Raw genomic sequence first — 15,104 nt, 5'->3', positions numbered from 1 at the left:
TTAGTTAGTGGCAGATTTTATCTATCTGCAAAACGAATTTGCAGATAGATAAAACCAGAACTGAGTGGAGAATTGAGGACTGTGGTCTGAAACAACATCTACGGGGATCCATAAAGGAGAAACACGAGGAGGATGATAAGCTCTGCCATCTTTTTTTCTGTGGTGGTGTCACATCTGAGCCACCTCAGTCCTGGGGAGTAAGATCTGGCTCACCTGACTACTGAGCCATTGCTTTGTCTCACCTTAGAGTGTCTGCATGCATATTGTTCCCCATTAACTTTGTTTGACACTAGATCAAGTTCACCTGTGCCTACCCCATGTGTATCACTATTTATTCCAGTCGAACCCGTATCACTTCGTCTGTTCACTGTTGTGCACCTTTCTGTGTTATGTGTTTTCACCTAAATGTTTGTGTATTCTTCTACCCAGGACTGAGAGGAGTCTGCAGGCGGGAGCACATTGCTTTACTAAGCAATCCTTTGTCAAGGTCAAGTTCAAGGCTGACAAAGAGTCAGCGCTGCATTCGCCACAGAGGCTATGTAACCACTTCATTTGGTGTGGTCTAGTTAGGTCCATTAACTGCCTGCAGACCCAGCCTGGGGAAGTAACCCCAGCCCTTTTGTGTTTCTTTTCTTGGACATCTCTTTAAGATTAAATAAAACCTGTGTTCCATTCATAAACTTGCACTTGCGTTCGCCTCCTCAGTGCAAAGTCATGACAGATAAACAGACCTTCCTGAATGCAGCAGGGACCCCCCTCCCGGAAGATGAACCCCCGTACCAGAATTACATCAGACAGCAGCAGGGGCAGATCGACGGTCTGGCGAGAGCAGTCAACGACCTTGCGCGCAGCGTTCAGAACCTCGCCACTGGTCAGTCGCACCTGTCCTTACCTCTACAGCGCTCCGCGCGCTCACCAACTCGGGCAGCCACCCCCGAAAGATACGCAGGAGACCCGGAGGGGTGCAAGAAGTTCCTCCTGGCCTGCGAACTTTACCTGACCGACTTTCCCGATTTTCCAGAGGGAAAAAAGGTCAGTTTCATCATCCAGCAGCTAACCGGGCCAGCGATGGACTGGCCACAGCTGTGTGGAGCGCCGGCAAAAGCGTCGCGTCTAGCTACGAGCAGTTCCTCCAAGCTTTTCGCGCGGTGTTTGACCACCCTGATGACGGGAAGACGGTGGAACAGCAACTGCTGAGGCTAAAGCAAGGACAGTCAACAGTGGCGGACTACGCCATAAAATTCCGGATCCTCGCCGCGGAGAGTGGATGGTGCAACAAAAGCTTACTCGGCAGGTTCAGAGACGGACTTCATCCCGACTTGCAGCTGAAACTGGCGTGCCGCTACGCAGGTTTATCCCTTGATGGATGTATTAATCTGGCAATTAAGCTGGACCAGCACCTCGGTGGAAATCGAAAAATCTATCCCTCGAAAGGAGCAGGCGGCAGGTCCGAATTTCTTCGTCGAGACAGCCTCAGCAAAACCCCCGTCGAGCCGCACGAAGAGAATCTGCCGGAGCCCATGGACTTGGGCACGTCCCGCCTGTCGGCCCACGAGAGGCGCAGAAGAATCTCGTCGGGGTTATGTTTGTACTGTTGGGGGGGCACATCAAATTCGCAACTGTCCGTTAATCAAAGTAAGAGCACACACGCCACCACGCACACATCACAATTGTTGTTTACAGGCTTTACTATCTTATAATAATCGTTCTGTCTCTGTTTTCCCCTTAATAGATTCCCGGGTCGGCTGGAAACTTCGTCTCATCTGCTGTTCTTTCCCCGCTGCAAGCTCCAGTGTCGAAGCTTCCATACCCGATCACAAGGTGGGGGGTCTACGTCCGTGTATTGATTATCGAGGGCTCAATGCAATCACAATAAAGTACAAGCTACGCAACTACGCAAACATGGGCTCTATGCAAAGACAGAGAAATGCGAATTCCACAAGAATGAGATCGCATTTCTCGGCTATCGCATAGGACCACAGGGGGTCGAGATGGATGCAGCCAAGGTAACGGCGGTGCAACAATGGCCGGAACCCAAGTCAGTTAAGGCACTACAGAGCTTTCTTGGGTTCGCCAATTTCTATCAGCGCTTTATTAGGGGCTTCGGCACGATGGCAGCACCGCTCATGGGGTTGTTAAAGGGGAAAGCACAATGACTACAAGCGTTTTCGCTTAAAACGCGTATGGCTTTCCAGCACATTAAACACGCTTTTACCTCAGCGCCTATTTTAAAACTAACTGATCCTGAGAAGCCCTTTCTAGTTGAAGTTGATGCGTCGGAGGTGGGACTGGGAGCAGTGCTGTCACAGCGCGACAGCCACCCAGAAAAGCTCTACCCCTGCGCTTTTTTCTCGCAAAAACTGACACCTGCCGAACGCAATTATGATATCGGATATCGCAAACTGCTAGCAGCAAAAACGGTGTAAATACCCATTTGTGGTGCTGACAGAGCACAGGAATCTGGAGTACCTCCAACAAGCAAAAAAACTCTCGTCAAGCCCGATGGGTGCTGTTTTTCACGCGCTTCCACTTTGTTATCACGTACCGCCCCGGTTCTAAGACTAAAAAGGCGGATGTGTTATCCCGCTGTTTTCCGATGCTGGATCTGAATTCGGATCCGGAAACAATACTCGTGGTGGCTCCGGTGCTGTGAGACATCAATTGGAGATAGCCCAGGCGATGCGGTCCCAACCCGTACTGAAGGGGTGTCCACCGAGCCAAACCTACGTCCCTGAGTCACTACGAGAGCGAGTGGAGGTGATCTTGGGAGGTACCTCCGCGCATATTGTAGTAGTCGGCAACATGAGTGGGCAGACTGTTTATTCTGGGCGGAATATGCACAAAACTTACTAAAACTCTCCTCAACCGGCTTAACACCGTTTCAATGTGTGCTTGGGCACCAACCACCACTCTGTCCCTGGGATGCCACTCCCACCGATATCCCCATGTTGGATCAGTGGTTTAAAAGAGTGGAAAAAGTATAGGAGAATGCGCACACCAAAATTTCCCAAGCAGTTCGCAGGTTTAAAAAGTTTGCCGATTGAGAGCAAAGAGAAAGTCCTCCACTTCAGGTAGGCGATCGAGTGTGGCTCTCGACAAAGGACCTTTCCCTCAACCCACCCTGCCGTAAGCTATCCCCTAAGTACATCGGCCCCTTTCTAATAATAGCACAGATCAATCCTATCTCATTCTTTCACTTCTCAGGCCAGTAGTGCGGGGGCTCCTGGACGGAGGCATCGCAGAGCCTTTGCTCCCCGGGGCTGTGGAAATAGTGGGCGCCCCCGCGTTCAGAGTCAAAAAACTTCTAGACTCCCCGAGGAGAGGAGGCTCCCTGCAATACTTGGTAGACTGGGAGGGGTACGGACTGGAGGAGCGCAGCTGGGTCCCGGCACGTGATGTGCTAAGCCAAGAGCTCATTTCGGAGTTCCATCAGACACAAAGTCATGACAGGTGGCATTTGAGAAGCAAATCTTTCTGATGGAGTTGTGTCTTTCCCTTGCTCCCCATTTGTGAGAGTCCTTAGATCAAATAGCGTGATTATCCTGCCTATTCGTGTTCTTCCGCTTTGCGTTTACCATTCACGCAACAAAGGGCTAACCGCTAAAGCTACGTCTTCTGGTCATCTCAGGTTAGTTCTTGACACAAGGCTTCTGTGATCAGTCCAGGCAGGATGGGACCTTCATCCCCTCAAGCCAGTTCCTCCATTTCTCCAGTGTTAGCGTTATCGCCAATAACTCCTGATTGCTTAAACCATTATTACCCTCAGTAACGGAAAGATAGTGAAAAAAAAAAAAGACAGGTTCACTTTGTTAGCGTTGTTGTCACTAGGACACAGCAAATGACTGAGGTGAACCCAGGACAGACTCAGAGGCACAGGGAAGTTTGAAGAATTTATGAAACAGAGTGAAGCAGCGTAATGCACCTTTAAGTACAGAAAGAACAGACAGTGAAGGACGGTGGCATAACTTCCAGGGCGTTTCCTGTGCCTTTGATTACCATCTGTGGTCAAGAAGCAGCTTGGGTGTGCTTGATGTGTGATGCAGCCAAAGTTTGCTGTCGCTCCTCCGGTAACAGCAGCAGCAATCGCGGCTGGGGAAGAGGGTCTTAACATTGATGCAGCAGCCTTTTCCTCCTCGGCAGCTGAGTCCCGAAGGCATGCTCTCTGCATGGTTACAGATGTTACTCATGCGGTATTTTGGTTTTACCGTCACGCCTCACGGTGGCGACATTTGGGTTTGTGCGTTTGCTGGCTTCTACCGCTGAGTGGCACTATATAACTATAGACTGACGCCTCGGGCATCAGTTCATTCTCTCAAGAATTAATAAGCTGGGCTCCGAGAGACACACAGTAGCGGATAAAATCAAGTGAAACGTTGTAGTTAAACGAATTCATAATCACAGTACTAAAATTACAGTACAAATGTAGAATTTAAATTCAATTAAATCTCATTAGGATCGAATCTAAGCAAAGTAAACGTTAACACAGTGAGCCTTTAGATTTTATCATGTGTAATTAGACAAGCTACACATGTATGTTTTTCGTCATCTTATATTTTGTGTTTTTAAATTTGTAGTAGATTTATTAACTGAAATAAATGAAAATTAATTACCATAAAAATTAAAACATTGTCAGGCCGTGCTACTGCGTCAGCAGATGTCGATGTGTTTTTGCATTATTATAAAAATTGAATGCAGTAGGCTGTTATGATCATCATAATGTTCTTTAATAAATAATAAAAACCATTTTAACAAATTACATTTTCACATCCCAACACCATCGTTGCGCTGTATCACCGCCGTAAACCTTATAAAATACAAATAAAACAAACGAATTTATCATCACAGTACTAAAATTACAGTACAAATTTAGAACTTAAATATAGGAGTTTCTTAGTTCCATCGAATTTAAGCAAAGTAAATGTTAACACAGTGAGCCTTTATATTTTATCATGTGTAACACTCGCGTAGCCAGAAAACTCTGGGTGTGTATCAGAAAATGTTGGTGAGTCACAGGTGTTGTCAGATTAATGGGCAAAAACTATATAATAACCTATATAAGCTACATAGCCTTTATATGACCTTACCTTTATTTAAGTGCACGCACAATGACGACAAAACGTTATTATGTTGTAAAATAATGAAAGCAAACAGGGATACAGCGCAATTCTGTATCGGTTTCTGTGAACTTTAGCGCGTCAGAAAATAAACCGAAACTCCGTGTATACTCGCCTCACAGATGTGAAAAATATATACTTACAGAAAGCAAAATAGCTGCCATTGTTTTATTGCCTCTCTTCCTTGCATGGTATCCCATGTGTCCTGTTTCCATTTGTAGTGTTTACAATTGTATTGACTTATAAAATAATGATATATTTGCACTTTTTTGTTAAAATATTACCTTGTGTTTTTTTCCCTAGAAATTAAATGATTGGTGCACACATTTATTTTTAGTTATATATGTTTAGTTAAATATTTTAATGAATACCTAATTAATATTAATTATTTAAGTCAGTCAGAGAGAGAAATAGAGATAGAGAAAATTGGAAGCTTAACTTAAAGTTATAAAATTTATTCACAGAAATGTCAGGAAACATGTTAAGGAAACTTACTAACCATAACAAAACCACTGCTTTTGGAGCCCCTTCAAAAATGCTTTAAAAAAGCAAAAGTTGCAATCAACTTTAAATTAAATAGCTTGATGTTAGATTCCCACCAGTGGTTTTGTTTATGGATTTGTAACAACAAAAGTTATTAATAAATGGACAAAAATATTGTTTTTTTTAAGTTAGTTTATAACAAGATAGTTAGTTGTGAACACGAAGAGACTAACTGTTCTCTCGCCAGAATGGGCATGAAAGTGTAGGTGTGGGCTGAGTGGAGAACTCGAATGTCTGCCATATTAGCTGGCAAAAACAATCAAATGAAGGACATGTGGGGGATAAAGAGATAGGGAAAAAAGATCAGACAGATGCCAAAAGACAAGGGTCTTCCAGGTAAAGGGACATCTTTTACTAATTCTAAAATTTTGTTTCACTGTATTGTAATGATACAGGTCTCTTAAGGGGCAGAGCCGTTAGAAGACACTCTGCACTGCTCAAAACAGGCAGATCTGCAAGCGGCTACCCAGAATTCTGAACAGGCAAAGACATAGTCACCTACACGTGCGGTTGCTAGACAACGGCGCCATAAAGGCATTCAGCACAAATGCACTGCACCTGTCTGCACACTTATTTAAGGCCCTTGAAAGACAAAGCATGTGTCAAAATATAAGATAAAGGCAAAGACAGTAAAAGTCTATATAAGCAGCCAGCATTATTATGAGAGAGGAAGCATTAAACGTGCGCTCCCAGCTCCAGTAAAAGTTTAAAAACATGTAATAAATAACACATATATGAGGCCGCTTAAAAATGGTTGACTCATCCAGTGAGAACAAGAATTTATTTTTGAGTGTTCAGAGCCCTGTCTGGTTATGATGAGACAGCAAAGCTCTGTTTATTTTTAAGGGGGCCAAGCAAGAGTGCTTGATGAACATGATAAAGCCCTAATTATTAAAATTTTGGAAATACATTTGATTAATGAATTAACTTGCAACCAGCTAGCCACTTTACAGGGGATGGGGGGGTTGCGGCAAGTCTGGTTGTGAGATGATTCTGGAGTCAGCCTATCCATGTGCGTGTAAGCCAGAGAGGCGCAATGCCTTTATCCTGCAGTGCTCAATAATATTTGAGCTCTAACCCTTCCCAATTTCCATCAGAACATTGTGAGCACAGACACCATAAATGCAACCTTTGCTCTTTCGGATGGAAATTGGGAAGGTTGCATTTATGGTGTCTGTGCTCACAGGCAAAGCACTAGAGTGGGCCACTGAAGTGTGGCAGCACCTTCTCTCAGAGCATGCAAACATAAGTGTCTTTATCGAAGCACAGCTACAACACCCTGGCAGCTACAGGCAAGGAACATCTCCTCCATCCTATAAACACCGCTCCAAGCCATCTAACCAGTCGCCCCCCTGGCTATAGGCATAAAGCCTCACCTCTGCCCATCAAAGCAAAGCCTTAGGCTTTACACCTTCCCTCTGACCCTGAAGAAGCCATGATTGTGCCCATGCAATTAGGCATCACCTGGCACCAGTGGCAAGTGATGCTTCTGACATGAGGCAAGCCACAAATGGTGTAATGTCTGGAGGGGGAAGGTCAGTGTTGACTTAAAAGATTAATACTTTATCATACAGAGTTTTTCCTGCATGAAATGCTCTCAGAAAATCTGACACAGAAATATAGATGAAGTTACCAGCTAAATAGGAATGCATTTACTATCTATTAATCTGCTAATATCTGTTGCCTCTCTCTTACACACATCATTTGGAATAGTTCCTGCAAAATCCTTTCTGCCCTGAGCTAATTATTATTTTATTATTATTATTTTTTGAGAAAACTTTACTGGTAAATATTTTAATATTAGCAGGTTAAATTACCTTTATTGCTTTAAATCTGAGCTTGTTAACTTGTTATTGATTAGACAGGCCTAGAACAATACTGCCTTTGTGTTACCATATTTAAGATACGGTATAAAAGTGGGTAGAAATAAACATAATCAAAAACAACAACAAAAACAACAACAATAATAAGAATAATAATAACTTTTCCTAATCCATTTAAGTGAACATAATGATTGCTAATCATATTGCCTGTTATAATAATGATACTTTTATTAGTTAAATGTTACACGTTTTTGTTAATTGTTTATTTAAAATGTTGAGTTTTAAGACTCGTATGAGAATCTAACACAGAAATATAGATAAAGTTACCAAACAGCTAAATAGGACTGCATTCACTATCTACTTAATCTGCTAATATTTTATCTGTTGCCTCTCTTTTACACACATCATGTGAAATAGGTTCTGCAAAATTCTTTCTGCCCTGAGTAATTTTTTTATTATTATTATTTGAAAAAACTTTACTGAGCTTGTTAACTTGTTATTGATTAGACAGGCCTAAAACAATACTGCCTTAGTTTTACCATATTTAAGATACGGTATAAACTAAGCTTATCTTTTTTACCATCAGATTTTATTTAAACACCAACATTATCTCTATTTCTAATTATATTAATATAATTAATTTTATTAATTAATATTAATATTAATTAATATTAATATTAATTAATTAATATTATCCCTCTTTTCCATAAATATATATGTAATAATTCTTGCTTTGAGATTGGCATCTTAGAAGCCTGCTAAGGTTGTAAAACACACACAGACACATAAAATAATATCAGGCAAATATTCTTACATACTCAGGCCCATCAGTACTTAGTACAGTGAACTAATTGTCATGCTCAAGAAACCAGTTTGAAATATTTTTTACGTCATAAAGGGATGGACATGATCAGCAACAATACTTAGACAGTGGCATTCAAACAATGCTTAATTGGTGCAATTTTGTCTATTCTTCTATTGTCCTCCTGTGAGTCCATGCAAACTTTATCTTAAGTTTCATGTTCTTAGCTGACAGGAGTGGCACCTGGTGTGGTCTTTTGTTGCTGTAGCCCATCTGCTTCAAGGTTTGATGTGCAAGGTTTGGGCATTCAGAGATGCTCTTTAGCCCAATTCCAATTCTATTTTCTACCCCTTCCCTTACCCCTCGCCCCTTCCCCTTGTCCCTTGAAACGAAGTATTTCCCCTAAGAAATGGGACACCACTACAACACTGTTATACGTCATCATACGTATCCGTTCATTTACATGTACACGTATGGCCGTAAGCAAAACAAACAATGCATTATTAAATGCTTGGCAAACCGACGTGCTACTGAACTTTCCTATTTGTTTGTAGCATGCAGTAAAGTGTATATGACATAAAAATATATTTTTGTAATATCGCTCAATCGGTGCTATCCGCTAGCAAACTTTAGCGATTTTTTTGCAAACGTTTCTTTACAGAAAAACACCATAAACACAAACACAAGACTAAAGGTAATATACATATAATGAAAACTTGTCATAAAAATCCTTATTAATGGCAAAAATTTGTTACATTTATGGGTCTGCTTGCTCGAGTGAGCAGCCATCTTGAAAGTTTCACTTAGCCATTCGTTTGAAGTGAGGTCCTGAAAAATCTTCGTTTGGATGGCTATCTGGCCCTTACCCTTACCCCTACCCCTCCAATCAAAAGAGAAATGAGACACCCCTACCCCTTCACGTGAACGCGCCAAACGGAGGGGTAGGGCTAAGTGTAGGGGTAAAGGGTAGAATTGGGATTGGGCTTTTGTCATACCTCAGTTGTAACAAAATGTTTTTGCTACAGTCGCCTTTCCATCAGCTTGAACCAATCAGGCCATTCTCCAATGACCTCAAGCATAAATAATGCATTTTTGCCCAGAGAATTGCTGTTCACTGGATATTTTCTATATTTCAGACCATTCTCTGCAAACCCTAGAGATGATTGTTGTGAAAATCCCAATAGATCATTCATTTTGGAAATACTTAGATCAGCAACCAACACATTTAAAGTCACTTAAATTACATTTCTTTCCCATACTGATGTTAGGTTTGAACCTCAGCAGATCATCTTGTCTATGAGTACTTTCCTAAATGCATTGAAGAGCTGCTATGTGATTGTCGGATTGGAGATTTGTGTTAACTCACAATTGGACAGGTGTAACTAATGCAGTGGTCATTGAGAGAGATTGTGTGTTTGAGAAAGAGAGAGAAGATTTACTACTGGAGCTACAAGACAAATCCATGTTGTACTGTAGTTATTCAGATCTTATTTGGATGATGAATCATTCTCAGTACAGCATAACTCTGACATGGTAGTAAGTATGAAGTCAGAAAAAGTATATACTGTACAGCACAGCTGTATTGTTAAGGTTTTTAAACATTATAACATTGTGCCTGAATTGATAAATTGAAGTCCACCAATAATCATTAAAAATATCCCATCATCATGAGTGGTGATGAGTGCAGGAATGAACACTAATTAAGCACTTATATTTCAAAGTGTTGTCGGAACAATTCCAATGTCTTAAGATCCAGACAAAGTATGTGTTAAGACCCATAATTTTGTATGGACAACTAATAACTAATTTTGTATGGACTAACTGATAAGTAGAGCACTTAATATAACATCTACACCAGGGGTGTTTAACTAAAATATGTAGGTAAGGTCCAGTTATGTAAAATACCTTTTTTTTTTTAATGGCATATTTAAAATGAAATGGCGGATTTAAAATGAAAATCCCAAAATAAATACATGCTTTTTTGTTTATTCATTTTTAAATATATTTTGTTTTTATTTTTTAACTTTTTAAATTAAGCAATTTTGTCAGTTTACTAATCAGACCTGAGATGGCAAGTGAACTTCTATGAAGTCTGTGAAATCTATGAAGTCTGTCAAAACCTTCCTACTTCTGACCTAATATCTCTAGCCCAGTAGTAATTCTCTGGTGCTATATGCTTTCTTTTGCATAATTTATATTGGATAAGCCACAACAGAAGATGTTCCAGAGAAGCTGAGCAAGTTCATGTTTAGAAAGCTAAAATCATTGAACAATATTTTGCTACTTCTGCTACTGTATTCTTTTTATGAAGTACATATTTTGGTTTACTGAAAAACATTTCAATGTTTGCATCCTGACTATGATAGATCAGTACAGGAATTATTTCTATCAATGGAATATTTTGACAAGTTTGACAAGTTTCCACAAATACATATGGGCCTGAAATATAAATATAATATGTACAGACGAGAGAAACGAGATTTGAAACTATGTACAGAATTAGATTTATATTACTGTTTAATGGTTAGAAGTGCATCTAAAACACACAACGCTTTACACAGTCTAGAGTCAACACAAAGTAATGCCATACGAATAAAATAATTGGTTTCAGTTCCATTGCATTTCACACACTTTTACATGACAAGAGACTACCAGAATGAATAAACTTTGATCTCTGAACCATTTCCTAAAGCTGAACGGTTTACTGGTACTTAAATAAAAAGTTTCCATTTGTATAAACAGTTCAAGCATGGGAAGAGGCACTGAATTTATATGAACATTTCTGTATTGTCTAGAGTAAAAACCCATTAATAGCTACACAAATAATAATAATAATAATAATACGAAATTAATCTTAGGTTAAGCTGTGAGTAACTACAGTGAGTCACAAGATGCTAAAATTGAAATATCTTTGTTGGCAATGTCATGTGTAGGCAGTTGGTTTCAGGTGGTGTGTTTTCGAGTCAGAGTGTTGCAGTATCTCCAAGTTCTTCTAAGTTGTAACATTTCCAGAATCTACAGAGTTCCAACATTTTTTGGTATACAGATTTAGTACCTCAGCTCAAAATTTTCTAAAATCCTTATATATAAAAAAAAAAAAAACGGGCTAATTTGTAAGTGCAATCTGCTTCATTTCGAATTGTAATGATTAACAAAGCATGGCTAAATTACATCACATCCAACATGAGAGGACAAACTGGTATTTAAATGAGATTTGCATGTGCAAATTTTTGTTGAAAGTTGTGTTGTGATGAGATGGCATGGTGGCATAATTGCTAGGACTGTAGCCTCTCCCCTCCATGGTCAAGGGTTTAATTCCTGCCTTGTGTCTGTGTGTGTGTCTTGTGTCATATTAACCTCATGGTGGGTTTCGTCCGGGTGCTTTGGTTTCTTTACACAGTACATGTAAGATTAGGTTTATTGGTGTTCCCAAATTGCCTATAGTGTAAATATCAGTGTGTGAACTTTTACAACTTGGAAGCATTCACACGCACATTCAAACACTATGGTGTGGACCAAGATGGCGCCAGTGTGTGTGGCTTGCCGTTTTCTGCTGACATTGTTTCGGCATTATTATTGTTTTTGTCACTTGTCACTCAAAAAGTTAACTCTCTGTTGGTATATGATCGCCAAACACTCTTGAACCTTCGGGCTGCTGTGGAAAATTCTACACGGCTTAAGAATAATGAGCAAAACCACTTGCCCCCACTGTTATCGGGAATACCTGCTCACCTCTACCGCTGTGCAGTTCCAGGTCGCCGGAGAAAGCGCCCCCGTTGCCGAGGCAAACGTAGCAGTCATCAAGTGAAGCTTAAGGCCTGTTTGGCATGAGACCTTCCGTTCGATTCATGGAACTAATCAGTACCGTATTATGTCTTAGGGTTTCATGGACGCGGTACCTTGACTGTTACCTGTGGCTGGCTCGGGTGAATTTTCTTCATAGCATCGTAGCGCTCCGTGTTTTCACTGGCTGTGAGGGGTGAATGCGGGGAACCTGCGCTCGCTATGTCGGGCGTCCTGGCCTTGTCTCAACCCACTTTCGACTCTAAAAAGGATGACCATGATGGGCCTGGTAAATATGAGTTTATCACCTCACGTGGTTTGGACTTTCCTTTTATTACGGAGACATAGCTAAATGTTGGTACGTACAGTGCCTTCTCTGAACTTCTCCCCTCATCATATGCCTATCTAAACTCCCCGAGAACATCAGGTCGAACATCGGTGGTCTATAGGGATAACTTCTATTGTAACCATCTGTCGTTACTGACTTTTTCCAGCTTTGAGCTAAACTTATTTGAGCTTGGCTGCTCTCACACAGTGTTGTGTGGAGTGATTTATCGTCCACCTACTGTAAGTATAATAAGGACTTATTAATTGACTGTCTGTTGTCCTGAGAATCTGCTGGCCAAAGATTAAGTTTAATTGATTCGTTTGGTTTTGTGCAGTCAGTGTTGGGCCCCACACAGGAGAAGGGGCACACCCTTGATTTTGTTTTATCTAATGGATTATCTATTTCTAACATTGAAGTCTGTGATGCAGTATTTTCTGATCATATGCCTGTTTTGTTTGACTCTGTTCTACCAAATAATGATGTTAAACTCTGCGCACGTGTACAGCGCTGTCGCATGTTCAACTCCTCCTTCGCCACTGAGTTCTCTGATGCGGTTTAACCGTAGCTGTAATGATGACATCTCGAAGTACACTTCTGTTGCTGGTTTCAACACTGAGGCACTAGCATCCTGGTTCTATTCCACCTGTAAGGCTGCCTTGGACTCTGTTGCTCCATTAAAAATCAGGTGCCCCAAAGTTAAATCCGAACCCTGGTTAAACGACGAGACTCGTGCTGTCAGACGTGAGTGTCGAAAAGTGGAACGAAATTTCAAGTGTCTTTTATTTCAGTAAGAGATTCGGCATTTTTTCAGAAAACTGTAAAAGCTGCAAAAACCAAACATTACTCGCGTTGTATTTCAGTCTTTTAATGCAATTCTTAATGGTCCCCAAATTGTGAGTTTCGAAAGCTCTTATGCAGTGTGTGAAAACTTTCTCCAGTTTTTTATTGATAAGGTTTCTTTTATAAGGGCTCCTATTAAATTTTTTTGCATGTAACCCATCTATCTCCATTTCTGTCTCTACTGTAGCTGTTTTAACCAGTTTGAGCCCATCTCTCTTTCCTTTCTGTTAAAGGTTATTAATATTATGAAGGGTGCAGGTTCTTCTGCTGATCCCATTTCTTCACGTCTTTTTAAAGAGTTGGCTGCCATTCTAGGTCCAATAGTTTTAAATATTATAAATTGCAGCTTGGGATTTGGGGTGGTACCCAGGAATTTTAAACATGCAGCTGTGCAGCCTTTGTTAAAAAAAAACTAATCTTGATCTGTCTGTGTTGTCTAATTACAGACCAATCTCCAAACTATCATTTCTGTCTAAAATTCTGTAGAAGGTAGTTTATACACGACTAATAAGTTATTTTGATGTGCATGGAGTTCTTGAGCTCTTTTAGTCTGGTTTCAAGGTTCTTCGCAGTACTGCCACTCGGTTATATCCTGAGAAATCATGGCATCTCTTTCACTGCTATGCAGATGACAGTCAAATTTATCTCCCATTAAAACAGAAGGAAGGCTACTCTGTCAAGGCGCTGTTAACATGTCTAGATGATATAAAGGCATGGTTAGCCCAAATGTTTTTAAATTATAATGATAAAAAGACAGAGGTTTTGGTATTTGGTCCTGGTGCCAGGGGTAGAGTTCCACCTCTGAATTAAGGAGATTTGGAGCAGTATGTTAAACCCACAGCGTCGAATTTAGGGGTTATTTTGACCATGGCCTAAATTTGATAAACAGATTAGTGCTGTGGTTCAGTCCAGTTTCTTTCAGTTAAGGCAATTGGCTAAACTTAAACCTGTTTTGTCCTTTAGGCTTTTCGTAATAGCCATCCACGCCTTCATCACCACTCGCACTGATTACTGTAATGCTCTGTATTTTGGGGGTTCTCAGGCAGCATCTGGCTTCTCTTCATTAGCTTCCGGTACAGTACCGAATTAATTTTAAAAATTCTCTTGGTCACGTTTAAATGTTTACATGGCCTTGCCCCGCCCTACCTCCTGGATCTGCTTAAGAGCTATGCTCCATTCTGCTCTCTCACTTCATAAGATAAACTTTTTCTGATGGTACCCTAGACCAAAGGCGAGCTCAGGGGTAATCGGGCGTTCTCTGTGGCGGCCATTCCAAATTGTGGAATGACCTACCAATGACCATTGGTGAGGCCACATCACTGAGGGTGTTTAAGTCCAATCTTAAAACTCACATGTTTTCTATGGCGTTTAAACCAACATGAGATGTTGATTTTACATATTGTTTTGATTAAATATGTGTGTGATGTGATTTTAATTATGTTTCTTTTTATATTATTTTATAAAATGTTATTTATTTTTATTATCATTATTTTTATTATTATTTTGTAGATTACGATATTTAAATATTTATGTAAAGCACTTTCACATTGTAGGGCATTCTTGTTGTTAAAGTGCTATACAAATAAAAATGAGTTGAGTTAAGAACATGTGATTGGGTTTTCAAAGCCATCATGTCTTGCTAACAGGACATCTTTGAAAGTCCAAATACATGCCTGGGATGAAACAGAGTATATATATAGGCAGAGCAGGGTACATGCACAGTACAGGGAAACTCAAAGTCAGTTTCATACAGGACATCTTGGGCTCTGTGCTTTTTGGCCTCACACATGCACTTTCTGTTATTTTCGATTTAATGGAGTATGAGGTGGGAGCCCATCCAGCTGGCCACAAACACTCTGTTCCTGATAAAC

Source organism: Clarias gariepinus, chromosome 12, assembly GCF_024256425.1.
Source record: "Clarias gariepinus isolate MV-2021 ecotype Netherlands chromosome 12, CGAR_prim_01v2, whole genome shotgun sequence".
In the NCBI taxonomy this organism is placed as follows: domain Eukaryota; kingdom Metazoa; phylum Chordata; class Actinopteri; order Siluriformes; family Clariidae; genus Clarias; species Clarias gariepinus.
The sequence above is the reverse complement of the archived record's forward strand: the minus strand, read 5'-3'. Positions refer to the sequence as shown.